General features: G+C 37.5%; 1 long non-coding RNA gene across 1 annotated transcript; it reads left to right on the forward strand.

Annotated features, from left to right (window-relative positions):
* The first annotated feature begins 2,069 nt into the window (after positions 1-2,069).
* On the forward strand, positions 2,070-15,268 carry LOC106724824. Its single transcript, XR_001360655.1, has 3 exons — positions 2,070-2,131; positions 2,500-2,575; positions 14,367-15,268. It is a non-coding gene; the product is annotated as an uncharacterized LOC106724824 (long non-coding RNA).
* The last annotated feature ends 300 nt before the right edge of the window (positions 15,269-15,568 follow it).

Below are 15,568 nucleotides of genomic sequence, written 5' to 3' on the forward strand. Positions count from 1 at the left end.
ACAGCAGAACAACTGGGAATGACTGGTCACTATGACACACACTGACCACCAGGGGGCAGATGCTCAATGCAGGAGCTGCCCCCTGGTGGTCAGTGTGCTCTCACATGGGAGGAGCTCTGCTCAGCCACAAGCCAGGCTGATGGCTGCCAGTACAGCGGTGGTGGTTGGAGCCTCTCCCGCCTCCTCAGCAGTGCTAAGGATATCTGACTGAAGCTTAGGCCTGCTCCCCACTGGCAAGTGGACATCCCCCGAGGGCTCCCGCTGCCAGAGGGATGTCTGATTGCCATCTTAGGCCCAATCCCCCCGGGGTGCGGGCCTAAGCCAGCAGGTGGTCATCCCCTGAGGGTTCCCAGACTGCGAGAGGGCACAGGCTGTGCTGAGGGACCCCCCCGAGTGCAAAAATTTTTGTGCACCGGGCCTCTAGTTATTTATATACAGCAAGTTTGCAATCTCATAAATACTGTCTTGTTCAGGACAGTACTTTCTATATAAAAATCAGAACATGGGAAGTGACAATAAAAAGTTTAACATGTTACATTTGAAATTAGAAATTCAAATATCATAAAACTCAGAATTAAAACTTATAGCTCTCCTTTCTATGACATGTCTTTATACTCCAGAAGCAAAATGTAGTTGGCCATTGAACAATACAGTTTGAACTGTGAGGTTCCACTTGCACTTAGATTTTTCTACTGTTATATATATTTTTGACCCACTGTTGAAAATCTGCAAACGTGAAGAGCCTGCTGTATCTGTGTTCTATGCCATTTTTTATGAGGGACTGAGCATCCTCTGATTGTGGTAACCATGAGGTGGTTCTGGAACCAATCCCCAAAGGATACCTAGGCATGACTGTAATTAAGTTTTGGGAGAGTGTTAGAAGTGTCTTTCTTAAATTAAGAGAAGTTATATGCATATTTTTGACTGTGCAGGAGGCCATCATTGTTCAAGGGCCAACTGTAAAAGAAATATACATTTTCATTATTTATTTAAAAAAAACATATCCACAGGCTTAATCATCTTTCTAGTATTTATGCTTTTGAGTAGAATACGTTTTCTATAGCTATATTGCCCAGAATTCTAAATATGTATATTCTCTCTTTTTGCTAGAAGATAAATTGTTATTGGTATTTGGAACAATGTTTCTAGTATTACTTGGCTGATTCTTGAAAGAATGATGTTACAAGAATATTTGCTTCCTACTCAAGTCCAAAGAGAGTTGAGGATATCACACTCATTGGGGATTACACAAGAGGCATCTTGAACAAGGGTTCTGGGATGCCTAGGAAGGTTGATCAGAAATGGCTTTGGCTGTTTTAAAGTAAGATGGTATGCAAATTTATGTAATAGAGAATGGGATGGATATCATAGGTTATGTGTAAATGCGTGATCAGATGAGCTGTAAAAATCTGAGCCCATCTTATTTTTGTCATTTGTCTTTAGCACCTATAAACCCTAAGCCAAAGGGTCCCTGTCCTAGTATTTATGGTACATAATTGACACATTGTGGTAAATTAGACACGTCACTATATTCTGTCACTTCTATTTAAATCAGATGCTTTATCATGAGGAAGTTACTACTTTTTTAGCATTGTCCCCAAGGACAATTTGCCTAGTGACTCCTTGCACAAGTCAGCATTTTCTGTCATTATGGGAGGGAAGTTGGAGTGTGTTTGGGGAGACGAAAAGAAAGGAAAAGAAAAACCAAGACTTTTGACCCCTAGAGTGTTGGCAAATATGTTAGCAGTGTTTAAAATAATATAATCTGAGGGCTGAAAGGACCTTAAAAACCTCATAGTCTTAGTTGCCACTCAGTGAAGCAATCATTTTTATAACCATATATCTGATATCCACCCAACCTCTGCTTGAATGCCTTTAGTAATTCTTGAATATCAATCCATACCCTTATTGTTAGAAGTATCTTCCTTAAATTAAGACAAGTGCTAACTCCATAGAACTACTAGTCATTGGAAAATAAGTCTTGATATTCCTCTACTTGATGGACTTTCAAATAGTTGAAGCCAGTTTTCATATTTCCTTACTCTTTCTTTCTCCAGGTGACAAATCACCAGAGCTTTAACAGCTCCTTACATCATTTGCCAACCTGCTCTGAACGTGTCCCAGATTAATAGTGAGTTCTTTTCATAATTGCCAAAGCTGTAGCTGTTGTCTAAAATACATTATTATATAAAAATTGTTCCTTCCCCCCCCCCCCCTGTTTTTTAAGTTATTGTTTTTTTGTGGCAAATCAGCACCTATAATCCCACCCCTTAGGTAACCACTGTTGACATTTCCATATGCTTCCTTTTATCTTTATATGTTTTACATCATTTTTATAAAGTGGATTATGTGTATAATTTTCAACCATGCTTGAAAATTATAGTATGGTATGTTTTAAACACTTACTCTTTGGGAAGATGTCTGCAGCAACGTATCCTAAATCTAGTGTTCTAACTTCTATCCTGATAATTATCTTCTTCTTAATCTCTTCACCCCAAGTATCTGCAGAAATTCTTTTTGAAGCACTTAGTCAACATCAAGGACAATGGCTATAAAGACCTGAAGCACTTCCCAGGTAATCATTGATAACAAAACACTTCAGGTACAATTGAAAGCCAGTGTTTTTTATTTAGAAAGTTGACTTAAATTGAGAACACTTCTCTCTTCTTTGTTGACCAAGTCTTCCTTCTTGAAAAGACACTTCTGAGGCAGATAAAGAAATTTACACTCTCTATTCATAAGGTATTTAATCTTTGTATTCTCATGATGACAAGCTGAGTGCCATTAGCCAAGGAGACTCTCTCCTGATGACAGAGGTGGATCCCCAGTGAAAGGAATCAAGTGAAGGTGAAGCAGCACAAGGCTTTGTAACCATAGTTACTTTAAGTCAAAGATTATAAATGTATTGTTTCCATTATGAAAGATGCATTAACATTCCTTTATGTTTAGTCTTAGAAACCTTGTTATCATGGCTAGCCTATTTGCTTACTTATCTCTTAAGAGATGGCTAGGCTTAATTAATTAACATTTAAACATTAACCTTGAAGATATGTCCTGGGAGGTAGCCAGGGCAGGGGATAGAACTCTTTGAAAATGAGATGGAGTAATCTCAAAGAAATGCTCAAATTCTGAGTGAAACAAAACTATCTTATGAGCCTCTTCAAGAATTGGCTCCACTGACCTAGAAAATTCTGGAAATGACCTCCTATTTCATTATGTATGCACCTGAATGAAGTGAAGGATGAAATGGGGATACTTTGGAAAGCAATCCTTAATACAAAATTGCTATATATTTTGCAGCTAATCATTCATCTAGTTGTAACAGATGTTTTCTTGTAAATGGGAAAAAAAATATTCAGAGTAAACCACTAGAATAATTCACATATTCATAACAATGAAGTAGAATGTTCTTTTATGACTAGGCTGTCACCACACTTAGGAAATTGATGTCTCAGATATTTTTTCTCACTTTGTAGCAAATATATTGACAACCACACAATTATATCATTTGCATCAGAAGCTATTTGTAAACAAGTATCTATTTTAAAAGTATTGTATTGTTTCTATTTCCAAGAGATTTTTTGAAGTATGAGTTGTCCCTAGCTCTTTATAATAAATGTCCAGGGTAAACGGGTTTGCAGCTGGCTTTGTAAAAATATTCTAAAGTTTGGCCTTATTTGAGATTCTTTCTAACATTTCTTTTGCCTATGTAAAGCAAGGAGAAACTTAACTTTCACTCAAAGCAGGACTTTATCACTAAATATGATAACCCTTCCCAACTTGACTCCCCATGCCTACCTGACCCCTATGCATCCTACAGAATTTAGCTGAAACATAATTTTCTCAAAGAAATCTTCTGTTTCTTTACACTGCATTAATCAGCCCATCTTCCCACTACCAGATCACATTTTACACCCTCATAGCACCCAAATTTCTTCAGATGACTAACACACTTTAAATTCTTACTCAGTCCTTCCTCTTCACAACGATTAAAACTATGTCCAAACAGAAAACTTTTCTTTCTCAAGCGCATTTTAACTATAACAAAGCAAATATCTTGGTCCAGGTAGATAGAAATAATAATACATATTTTTAAAACACTTCTATTGCTCGCCAGCCCTCCATAAACGTTTGTTGAATTAATAAAATGAATGCACTAAATACAGTCTATTGGGACCCTTGAAGCTTGAGGTTTTTGCCATAATATTATTTTATTAGTTTAACCTGAGAAAAAGAGATGAAAAGTGCCATTCCACACTGTGGAAGGCAAAACCTAGAACGTCTGAATTGAGGCACACCCATGGTTACTGACACAGTCTGCCATCTTGGGGGAAGTTCAAAGCTTCCTCCTTCTCACTCTAGTCTACCCTAGGAGGAGGATGCACATGAAGAAAGAGCAGTATTGGATCATAAAGTTGTGAAAGGAATCAAGTGAAGGTGAAGCAGCACAAGGCTTTGTAACCATAGTTACTTTGGAAGAGGTTAAAACATCTTGTGTTCCAATAACAAATTTTCGTTGTAATCAGGAACCAATTTCAAGTTCTTGGTAATTGAAAATATATGCTCTAGTAGAGAGAAGTTAGATGTGTGGATGAAAAGGGGGTGCTGTAATAAATATAACTCAGAGTAACCTCACAGGATGATCTGATCATAAATTCCTAACTGGTCAGTTCATGATAGCTGTCAGTCAGGCCTATGACTTCTTTAGTAAAAGATTTAAGCAAGTTCTATCTGTTGTTCTTTAGCATCACCATTAACCTAACTTTGAAATGACAGAAATAACCCTCTTTTCCAGACCCCTGGAAGAAGTAACCACCTGCAAGGGAACAAATAATCTTAACTATCCTGAACCTTGCTTTCTCCTGCCTTCCTGTAATCTTCTTTAGTTTCCTCCTTAAATCCAAAGGTATAAAAGAAGCTGAAAAACTGCCATTCTCTGGAGCTTTTAAGATCTTGCTTCCTGAAACTTTTGGCTCGAATAAATTCTTATAATATATTTTTTTTTACAGATTTAGACGTTTCTTACATCCATGGACTGTATGAGCAATAGAAGTGTTTTAAAAATATGTATTATTATTTCTATCTACCTGGACCAAGATATTTGCTTTGTTATAGTTAAAATGCTAATACTGTTTCATTTTTTTAAAATATATTTTTACTGATTTCAGAGAGGAAGGGAGAGGGAGAGAGAGAAACATCAATGATGAGAGATAATCATTGATTGACTGCCTCCTGCATGCCCCACACTGGGGATCAAGTCTGCAACCCAAGCATATGTCCTGACTGGGAATCGAATCGGGACCTCCTGGTTCAGATGTTGACACTCAACTACTGAGCCACTCTGGCTGGGCAATACTGTTTCATTTTAAAGACAAATTATATAGTAAATATTTTAAATTACCTTCTTTGTAGCATCTTCCTATTTTCAGGAAATTGAAACAGTTATTCCAGGTAATTACAATTCAGACTGAAGAGAAGAGACAAATCTGTGTAAAATATTTTCAAATAATTTATGTAGATATTCCACCCCATTATTTAAGTGAGGGCTTGCATAGTGAATTATTTCCAAAGAATATAGTATGAAAAGAGGAGAGAGTAAGTTTACAGTGGAGAACGCTTACAAATACTCCTTGAATTAGGTGATTAACATCAACAGTGATGTCATGTTGGTATGGTGAAAATTTTATGGAGTTGATATGGTGAAAATGATACCTTACTTCTGTGATCTTCCTCATCATTATCACAGTTTAATAATGAGAAAAACCATCAGCCAAATTCCAACAGAGGGATATTACACAAAATACCTGACCAGTACTTCTCAAAATGATCAAGGTCATAAAAAAACAGGAAATTCAGACAAATCAGAAATTGTCCCAACTAAGAGGAGCATAAGGAAATATAAAAACTAAATATAATAAGGTGTCCTGGAAGGGACAGGACACCAGGTAAAAATTAAAAAGATATTAGTAAAATGTGCACTGTAATTAATAATGTATCAATATTAGTTCAACAAGTGTACTCTACTAATGTCAGATGTTAATAGAGAAAACTATGTGTGGGAATCCTCTGTGGTATATTTTCAATTTTTTTCAAATCTAAATTGTTCTAAATTTGAGAGTTTATTTTTTTAATGACTCTTCAAGCCTTGGAAATTTTACTAGATTAAAAATCTTGTAGTCATAAATTTAATCCTATTTATCTAGTTTTAAAAAGAATAACACACTTTTTCTTACTCAGTCCTTCCTCTTCACAAAGATTAAAACTATGTCCAAACAGAAAACTTTTCTTTCTCAAGCGCTTTTTCCTCAGAACTAAACATAGTGCCTTGCGCATCGCCAGCCCTCCATAAACGTTTGCTGAATTAATAAAATGAATGCACTAAATACAGTCTATTGGGACCCTTGAAGCTTGAGGTTTTTGCCATAATATTATTTTATTAGTTTAACCTGAGAAAAAGAGATGAAAAGTGCCACTCCACACTGTGGAAGGCAAAACCTAGAACGTCTGAATTGAGGCACACCCATGGTTACTGACACAGTCTGCCATCTTGGGGGAAGTTCAAAGCTTCCTGCTTCTCACTCTATTCTACCCCAGGAGGAGGATGCACATGAAGAAAGAGCAGTATTGGATCATAAAGTTGTGAAAGGAATCAAGTGAAGGTGAAGCAGCACAAGGCTTTGTAACCATAGTTACTTTGGAAGAGGTTAAAACATCTTGTGTTCCAATAACAAATTTTCGTTGTAATCAGGAACCAATTTCAAGTTCTTGGTAATTGAAAATATATGCTCTAGTAGAGAGAAGTTAGATGTGTGGATGAAAAGGGGGTGCTGTAATAAATATAACTCAGAGTAACCTCACAGGATGATCTGATCATAAATTCCTAACTGGTCAGTTCATGATAGCTGTCAGTCAGGCCTATGACTTCTTTAGTAAAAGATTTAAGCAAGTTCTATCTGTTGTTCTTTAGCATCACCATTAACCTAACTTTGAAATGACAGAAATAACCCTCTTTTCCAGACCCCTGGAAGAAGTAACCACCTGCAAGGGAACAAATAATCTTAACTATCCTGAACCTTGCTTTCTCCTGCCTTCCTGTAATCTTCTTTAGTTTCCTCCTTAAATCCAAAGGTATAAAAGAAGCTGAAAAACTGCCATTCTCTGGAGCTTTTAAGATCTTGCTTCCTGAAACTTTTGGCTCGAATAAATTCTTATAATATATTTTTTTTTACAGATTTAGACGTTTCTTACATCCATGGACTGTATGAGCAATAGAAGTGTTTTAAAAATATGTATTATTATTTCTATCTACCTGGACCAAGATATTTGCTTTGTTATAGTTAAAATGCTAATACTGTTTCATTTTTTTAAAATATATTTTTACTGATTTCAGAGAGGAAGGGAGAGGGAGAGAGAGAAACATCAATGATGAGAGATAATCATTGATTGACTGCCTCCTGCATGCCCCACACTGGGGATCAAGTCTGCAACCCAAGCATATGTCCTGACTGGGAATCGAATCGGGACCTCCTGGTTCAGATGTTGACACTCAACTACTGAGCCACTCTGGCTGGGCAATACTGTTTCATTTTAAAGACAAATTATATAGTAAATATTTTAAATTACCTTCTTTGTAGCATCTTCCTATTTTCAGGAAATTGAAACAGTTATTCCAGGTAATTACAATTCAGACTGAAGAGAAGAGACAAATCTGTGTAAAATATTTTCAAATAATTTATGTAGATATTCCACCCCATTATTTAAGTGAGGGCTTGCATAGTGAATTATTTCCAAAGAATATAGTATGAAAAGAGGAGAGAGTAAGTTTACAGTGGAGAACGCTTACAAATACTCCTTGAATTAGGTGATTAACATCAACAGTGATGTCATGTTGGTATGGTGAAAATTTTATGGAGTTGATATGGTGAAAATGATACCTTACTTCTGTGATCTTCCTCATCATTATCACAGTTTAATAATGAGAAAAACCATCAGCCAAATTCCAACAGAGGGATATTACACAAAATACCTGACCAGTACTTCTCAAAATGATCAAGGTCATAAAAAAACAGGAAATTCAGACAAATCAGAAATTGTCCCAACTAAGAGGAGCATAAGGAAATATAAAAACTAAATATAATAAGGTGTCCTGGAAGGGACAGGACACCAGGTAAAAATTAAAAAGATATTAGTAAAATGTGCACTGTAATTAATAATGTATCAATATTAGTTCAACAAGTGTACTCTACTAATGTCAGATGTTAATAGAGAAAACTATGTGTGGGAATCCTCTGTGGTATATTTTCAATTTTTTTCAAATCTAAATTGTTCTAAATTTGAGAGTTTATTTTTTTAATGACTCTTCAAGCCTTGGAAATTTTACTAGATTAAAAATCTTGTAGTCATAAATTTAATCCTATTTATCTAGTTTTAAAAAGAATAGAGGCTATACTTGTTATTTAGGGCTGCCATAAAAAAGAACCACAAATGAGTGGCTTAAACTACAAAAGGGTAGTTTGGGTAGAAGTCTGAGACTGTATACATAGCCCATGGATAGACAATAGTGTGGGGAAGGCCTGGGGAGGGGAAGGAAGTGGGATAGAGGGGACCAATGGGGGGATGGGGACATCTGTAATAATTTCAACAATAAGGATAGATTTTTTAAAAAGATGTTAGGAAGGTTGGTTCTTTCTGAGGGCTGCTCCATGCCTCTTGCCTAACTTCTTGATGGTTTGCTGGCAATCTTTAGTGTTCCTTGGCTTGTAGATACAAATACCCATGATCTCTGTTTTTATCTTCACATGGTGTTCTCCCTGTGTGTATGTATGGGTCTCTGCCCAAATTTCTCTTTTATGAGGACATTATGCATATTGGGTTAGGGTCTACCCTTTTGACCCCATCTGAACTTGATCACTGCAAAGAGTCTATTCTCAAGTAAGGTCACATTTATAGGTTCTGAAGGTTATGATTTCAACAGCTCTTGCAGGGATAGAGTTCAACCCATAACAAGTACAATCTTTGAATTCTAAATGTTCATCTAAGAAGTCACCTCACTCATTAGGTGACCAATTGAGAGTGGTAGCGCTAGGATAGTACTAATATTTTCTTATAAGTCTGAGACTGAGAAATTCAGACATAAGGATATCTGCAGGTAGACAACCAACAAATTTTCAGGCAGAGGGAACAGCTAATGTGAAAGCACCAGGAAGGAATATGCCTGGCATGTTTGAGGCCAAAGTAACTGGAACAGAGAGAATGAGGGGAAGACTATTAAGAGATAAAATCAGCCTTAACCAGTTTGGTTCCATGAATAGAGTGTTGGCCTGTGGACTAAAGGGTCTTAGGTTCGATTCCAGTCAAGGGCACATGTGCAGGTTGTGGGCTGGATCCCCAGTAGGGGGCGTGCAGGAGTCAGACAATCAATGATTCTCTCTCATTATTGATGTTTCTCTCTCTCCCTCTCCCTTCCTCTCTGAAATCAATAAAAATATTTTAAAAAGAGATAAAATCAGAGAGATATCAGGGGACCAGATCATTTAGATGATTGTTTAACATAGTATTTTGGTTTTTATACCTAATAAGGGGGAAATCTATTGAACATCTCTTGAAAAGAGGAATAATAGGAAAATAATTATGTTTCCTGGGTAGAAAATCAATTATGGAGAACTAGGGGCAGGAGGAAGGAGACTAGTTTAGAAGTTACTGCAATACTCCAGGATGTCAAGAGTGGAATGGAAATAAGTTGGATATAATTTTATGCAGAGTAAAGAGACTCTGCAGATGCAATGGATGTGGACAGTGAAAAAGAAGAGTTAAACACAACACCAAGATTTATGGAAGAATTGCAATATTATTTAATTGAAAGGGGAATGACTATGGAAAGAGCTAGAACTTTGTTGAGGAGAGGCAGATGTTAGGAGGTCAGTGTTGAACATATTAAGTTTGAGATGCCTATTAGAGTTTCAAGTGGAGATGTCAAGTAGGTTCTTGGACACTAAGTGAAACCATTAGGGGAAAAGTCCAGGCCAGGGACATAGATTTTTGGACCATTAGCATATACAGTAGATAATATTTCAAACCATTAGACTAGATGGAATGACGTAGGAAATGAGTATAGACAGAAAAGGTGAGTGGTCCAAAAACTGAGCTCTGTATGTTCCAGCATTTTCTAATTTTCATTCTTCATCTGAGGCTCCTTCTGTGCATTTTCTGTAGTTCACCCCCTGTATAAATAACTATGAGTGGTTGTCATTGCAGTATTGTATATCAAATTTATAAGCTACACTAATTAGAAGAGCATAAAGATAGGAGCAGATCAAATAAATAGGATCAAGATCTCATCAATAGACCTATGCACATATGAACATGTGATTTATAGCAACAGTGGTAGTATAATAGTAAAGAAAGATTTTTTTCAACAAATGATATTGGGAAAATTGGCTATGCATAGAAAAAAATCAAGGGAATTTAACTTTCACATCATACACAAACATCATTTCACATGTATTGTAGATTTAAATGTGAAGGTAAAACAATAAAGCATATAGAAGATTACATAGGAGAACTATATTTATAATCTCATTATAAATGGAAACTTCTTAAATAAGAAGCAAAAGCACTAACCATAAGGAAAAGATTGGTAAATGAGGTTACATATTAGTATTGGACATTTTTATTCATTAAAATATACTATTAAGACAGTTAAAAACAAACCACCAAGAAGGGAAACATGCTTTAAACACTTATTACTGGTAAATAGCTAGTTTTCCTGATTATATAAAGAACTGCCACATAGGAAAAAGATAGTCAGAGAACCCTCCACCCCCCAAAAAAGCAAGAAAACTGAAAGGGCACTACACACACACACACACACACACACACACACACACACACGATGAATGTAAATATCCAGTAAGCATATGGAATATATGAAAATATATTAATCTTCATCAGTAATCAGGAAAATGCAAATTTATACCTAAAGGATATCTAAATTTTATAATACTGATAATAAATATTAAGGGGCAACTACTTTTGATAAATGTATTTCATTAAGCTGACCATATTTTAATAACCTTACATTTTTAATACTAGAGGCCCCATGCACGAATTCATGCACCAGTGGGTCTCTTGGCCTGGCCTGTAGGATTGGGCCGAAACTGGCTCTTCAACATCCCCCGAGGGGTCCTTGATTGTGAGAGGGCACACACCAGGCCAAAGGACCCCACCAGTACACAATCGGGGCCGGGGAGGGACACAGGAGGTTGGTCAGCCAGGGAAGGACCACGGGAGGGCTCCAGGGTGTGTCCAGCCCATCATCTCACTCTCCGACTGGCTGGACCGGCAAGCTAACCTACCTTTTGGAGCATCTGCCCCCTGGTGGTCAGTGCATGTCATAGTGAGCAGTTGAGGGCCTTAGCATATTACCCTTTGATTGGTTGAACAGACGACCAGACACTTAGCATATTTGGCTTTTATTATATAGGATATACCCAAGATAATTCACGCAAGGAAACATGCACAAAAATATTAATAGCAGTATTATTTATTATCATTAAAACTGAAAACAATGCCTTTCAGTAGTATGGCTAAATAACTTTGACATTTCCATGTAAAATTTTGAGTGAAAGGCCAGGATTACTCGGTATACTTAGTCTCATCAATTTAAATAGAGTTAAAAACAGGAAAAACTGGAGTGTTTAACAATGCAGGCTTTGATGGTATCAAGGAAAGCAAGGAAATTATTATCCTAAAACATTCAAAGTACTGGTAATTTTGAGGGGGAAGGAGTGATTGAGAAGGGGCACAAAAGGGTCTCCTAGGCACTGACATATTTTAATTCATGGTCATGATAAGAGTTGCACAGGTAGTTACTTTGTGATGAGTAACTGGACTCTCAAAAAAAGAAAAATGATTGGATTAATGAACTGAAATGTCAACTGCTAGTTTTGTTATAGTTCCCTTGTTAAGAGAGCCTGCCTATTGCTGTGTTATATTATATGTATCTTTTGATTTAACCTGAAGTCAACTCTAGAAATGGGTAGAGCACTACAACAGAAAATAAATGAAGGACATAGAGCAGCATGATTTTATCAGATCTAGAGGAGCCTATGATCAGGGAAAGCAAAAGTTCCATCTCACTTGACAGTTTGGTTGCTGGGTATTCTGACTGATCTTGGAACCACTCATGAGCCAAAGAAGAATGTATTTTATGACCAATTACTGATATCGACTGTCTTAGTCCATCTAGGCTGCTAACAAATACCACTGACTGGGGAGCCTATAACAAAACAGATTTGTTTCTCATAGTTCTGGAAGCTGGGAAGTCTAAGATCAAAGCACCAGTGAGGACCCTCTTCATGATTCATAGCTAATGGCTTTTCTCTGTGTCCTCGCTGGTGGAAAGGGCCAGGGAGCTCTGTGGGCCCTCTGTTATAAAGGCACTAACCCCATTTATGAAGGCTCCACCCTCTTGACATAATTACCTCCCTAAGGTCCTACCTTCTAATACCATCACATCGGACATTATAATTTTAGCCTATGAATTTGGGGGAAACACAAACATTCAGGTCACAGCATCTCCTGTTAGTAGATATTTATGGATTTGTTTTAAATTATGCAGTTCCCAGGAAATAGATTAGCTCCAGATCCTGCTGAAAGATGAGTTTTGGAGGGAATGGTTCAGTTAAGCCTGGACTTAAATAGAAGCTCCAAATCCTGTGATATAAATATAGATTTCATTTTACCTTCCAAATAAAAGAAAGGGGTGTGCATTTTAATTGTGAGTGAGTGAGTGAGTGAGTGAGTGTGTGTGTAACAGAGTGGAGAGGAATGTGAGGTAGAAAATAATTTCTCAGCCCTAACCGGTTTGACTCAGTGGATAGACAGACCGCCAGTGGATTCAAGGGTCCCAGGTTGGTTCGATTCCAGTCAAGGGCATGTAGCTTGGTTGTGGGCACATCCCCAGTGGGGGATATGCAGGAGGCAGCAGTTGATGGATTCCCTCTCATCGATGTTTCTAACTCTCTATCCCTCTCCCTTCCTCTCTGTAAAAAATCAATAAAATATTTTAAAAAAAGAAAATAATTTCTCAGTAACAGGAAATAATTAAGTACCTACTCAGCAGAGAAGAGATGATATAAAATTAACTTGGAAAAAAAAGTTAACTTGGAGCACAAGATTTCTCTTAGCATAATCTTTTTACATTTGTATTTTAAAAGTGCTATTAACTTAGGATAAATATTGGAAAATACTTGGAAAAAATATTGGAAATGGCATCAATTTGGAGCCAGAACCTTGGTCTCTAATTTCAGTTATGTCACCAGTTAGGTGTGTGAACTTGAGCAAATTGCTTTTCTTCTCAGGCCCTTTGCTTCTTTACCTGTCAAGTCAGCAATCAGGACAATGTGGTCTCTGCTTTCCTTCCAGCTCTAATAGTCTATAATTCTATGATGGAGAGCTTTTGATTAAGTGGAAAAACCATGAGCATTTGTACCAGGCCTTTGTGATGCTCCTTAACCTCTCCTACTCTCATTTCCTTATCTGTAAAATGGGGGTGGCTTATATCTACATAATTTGATTGTGAAAGTAAAAAAAAAGAGAGAGATGGAATTGTCAATTGCTCAGTCTGGCACCTGGGTCTTAAAGAACTTCCAAAAACTGGCAAATTGTAATTCTAGCTAAAATTATCTGAATGAAACTGTCTCACTTCAGACTCCAGGAATTCCCTTTGAATCTGATCTCAGAGCAATTAGTGCCTGGGTCAATTATTTGGGAACCCATTCATCCTGTGACATATTTTCCATTTATGTATTAAATATTAGCTAAATATTATATTACATTACTAGTAATGATAATAGTGACCATTTACCCATCACCAAGTATGTGTCAGGCACTGTGCTAGGTAATTGCATACAATCCTCACAGCAGCAACATGAAGTAGGCGTTTCCTTGCTTGAGGGTTAGGGCCAAGTCATATTTCATTAAATATGCCTCCCCCACCCCCAGCACCAAGCACCGCACCTTGAACACAGTAGACACTTATTACATATATTTTTGATTGACTGAAATGTGGCAGCAGGTCCCCTGCATCTCTCTTTAATGTATGTAGTTATTTGATTTATAAGAAATTTCTGTCCCTGGCTGTGGTCAGCTATTGAATTTATGTTTGACAAGAAAACCATAGAGTTTGGCAATTCTGCAGTGATAGGTGATGTGTGATTCATTTGGGGGAGGAATAGACATTTTCTATTGACTTTGAATTCCTGGGTCTTATAGTGAGTTAATCACGACTATAGAAATGCATGATCGAGCAGACAGATTCAAAGGTAGGAGACTTTCATCTAAATTGCTCCATTGTGTGTTTCCAGATATCATCTTGTTGCCCATTGGTAATATTTTCTATTGCCACTGCTCAAATGTATGAGAAGAATACAGTCTGCTGTTTGTTCATCTTAGGGGAAATTCTGTAATACGGGAAGCAGGTCCAAGTTGGAAGCCACTAAGATCCAGAACATTGTGACCCTTCAAAGCAGCCAGGATATTTCCCAAATAAGTCACATCTGACTGTATCCGAAGACGCTGCCTGGGTTGGCATACAATGGAGACTCATGGGAACACGACCTTTACAAAAGGAACTTCAAGGCAGAGATTAAAAGTGGTCTGGAAGCTTCTCAACGACAGAGGTGGCAGGGTGAGAGCTGGCAGACATCACCAGGGCCACCATTCCAGCTGCTGCTCTCAACCCTCACCCCCAGGAGGCTGGCACAGCAGTTCCTCCTCAAGTCATAACTCTTGGCCTCCTTCAATTGCCCCCAGGTTCCCAGTGGATGTTTTTCTTCACTTCCCCTGTGAAGTCACTTGAATCTGGGCAGCGGTGGGGGGCAGGGGAGTCACATGGTAGGTTTCAGCTTCACCAGTGGGAGAAATGGCCCCGTAAATACGTTCAAAGAAGGCCCACCAAGTCCTTCAGAAGGAAGAGGGGGCCAGTGACATGAATGCGATTATTGTAATGGAGCAAAATGTATGACCTCTCGGGATTCTGTAAAATTCAGCAAAAGGGAATGCCACAGCTAACCATTTCCCTGGGGAGCACTAAACCTGCAGCCGACTTATTAATTAGGGCTTCTCGGGGGCACAGAAAAGGTGGGGGGGTGCTTTTTTAGTCACAGAGACAGAGCTCCTTTCTAATCTAGTTATTTCCATGGGGGCAACTCCTGCAATCTTTTTCAAAAAAAAAAACAAAAACAGTTTGAGCTACATGCTCACAAGATCCCTGTTGTGCCAAAGATTCTTTTCAATTCAAAAAGAGAACAGGAAACAACTTTTTAAATGAATCAGTAGATGGAGCTCTTTCTTTTTATTTATTTTTTCAATCCAAGGTCCCATGTTTAGTGAGGGACACAGAGCTTTTGAATAAAAAAAATAGGCATTTTAAAAATGAAAACACGTATACGATGTGCTTTCCTAATTGAAAGGGTATATTGTGAAATCATTACTGTCACAGAACATTTGCGTTGCATGCGAATGCTTAAGCAAAGAAAATATATAAACCTAAATTGACTTTAGCAAT

Source organism: Myotis brandtii, unplaced genomic scaffold (genome assembly GCF_000412655.1).
Source record: "Myotis brandtii unplaced genomic scaffold, ASM41265v1 scaffold99, whole genome shotgun sequence".
Taxonomy (NCBI): domain Eukaryota; kingdom Metazoa; phylum Chordata; class Mammalia; order Chiroptera; family Vespertilionidae; genus Myotis; species Myotis brandtii.